Here is an 872-nt window from a genome sequence, read left to right on the forward strand (position 1 = left end):
CTCAACAGTCCAGGATGTAAATTTCACTGCAACATGTGCCACTCTTTCCAAAATGTAAATATCTCACAGCAAACTAACACTGCACGCACACACGCTTGTGATAAAACACTTCGATACACCCTGTACTGTGATTGACGGGGTCGATAGCCCTGAGCAGTTAAATGACAATACACTACATACAACACACACACACACACACACACACACACACACACATTCACACCTACAAAATTTAATAAAAATATTCCAGACTTCCCTCGCCGGGTGGCCGTCGAGACCCCCCCCCGTGGAATGCCGAAGTCCGTTGTCGTCCAGATAATATTTGCCCTCTTCCGGTCAGCGTCTCGCTCGGTTTTTTTATTAGTTAAATAGTCACCCAAAATAATAGCTTAGTTCATCGCACAAAGTTCACAAAAGTCTTTCAACCGCGTTCCAGCTGCCCCATTCTACCACGAGTCCTCAAACTCTGACGAAACGCCACCACAACAAAGCCCCGCACCCAGCTCCAGCCAACGCCATACCGTCTCTGCAACTTAGGGCATACCCCACGTTTCCTAGCCTCATTTCTCACCCAAACTAATTCCCCTTCCGAATAATACTGAAAATTGACCTTAATGTCAATTTTCTTTCTGCCCCATTGAGGCCTTAACCTGGTGCTTCCGGACTGCATCACAAACAGTGGATAAATTTCCCACCATACTATATTATTCCATTTTACCAGTCACCTCATCCTGCACCTGTTGCCCCGATTGCCCGACCCTTAATCAGCGCACGCTGGGAGATCGGCTCCGCTGCGGCAGGCGGCAGTAGAGGCGCCCGGTGGGCTTCTACAGCATGTAATGACAGTGTAAACAGTCCTCCAGTCATCTCTG

Source organism: Pygocentrus nattereri, chromosome 11, assembly GCF_015220715.1.
Source record: "Pygocentrus nattereri isolate fPygNat1 chromosome 11, fPygNat1.pri, whole genome shotgun sequence".
Lineage (NCBI taxonomy): Eukaryota > Metazoa > Chordata > Actinopteri > Characiformes > Serrasalmidae > Pygocentrus > Pygocentrus nattereri.